Source organism: Theobroma umbraticum, unplaced genomic scaffold (genome assembly GCF_002168275.2).
Source record: "Theobroma umbraticum cultivar Fairchild unplaced genomic scaffold, ASM216827v3 scaffold_50.0, whole genome shotgun sequence".
NCBI lineage: Eukaryota > Viridiplantae > Streptophyta > Magnoliopsida > Malvales > Malvaceae > Theobroma > Theobroma umbraticum.
The window spans coordinates 4,581,625-4,582,502 of record NW_018397261.1 but is presented as its reverse complement, the minus strand read 5'-3'; positions in this window follow the sequence as shown (position 1 = coordinate 4,582,502).

The following is an 878-nucleotide window of genomic DNA, read 5'->3' as shown; positions in this document are numbered from 1 at the left end:
TATATATATATATATAAATAAAATAACTGATTGGGCTAATTAATTAACATCTATCATTTTTAATTGGATCATTTTTTTTACATTCTATGTCAAAATTACGTAATTTTTTACATTTGAAGGTTTTTTTATTTACTTTTATTTATTTTAATAAAAATACTTAAAAATAATCATTTTTAACTTTTAATACTTAAAAGATAGATTCATTTAATATTTATCAATTATAATTTAATATTAATTGTTGTCTGTATACTCTTATTATGCATGAACCTGAATTAATAGTATTTAAACATCTCATTTGTACATAATGTTTAAATTTCAAAAAATATCCATCAAATTCATTGAACAAAATATAAAATATAAAATTTAAAAAAGATCTACTTATTTCTTAATGTATATAGCACACAGTTATCATTAAATAAAGAAATCAACTAAATTTGATAACCTTTAGTTATTCGTTATATATGTAAAAGACATATACTACTAAAACTTAATAACTATATTATATTAATAAGCTTTTTACATTATACTGTTACTTTATATTCTACAACTATTTATCTTAATCTGTTAATAGGACAAGTTATATATATTCTCTCATTTTTTAATATTTTATTATACATTTAATAATCTTTGATAAGATTATTATCTTTTTTTAAATAAATACTGTTTTACAATAATATATACCAAAGCAAATAACTATCTTCAATTAGTATCAGTTTATCTTTTCTCTATTAACTAGAATCATATATTTATATAATTAAGTAATACAATATAACTTTTTTTGTAAAATTTTTTAAAAGTATCAAAATTAAAATTCACTTCAATATGATTTATATTTATTGCGATCTTTTTCCTAGAGTAGTTACGAGTACCATCATAGT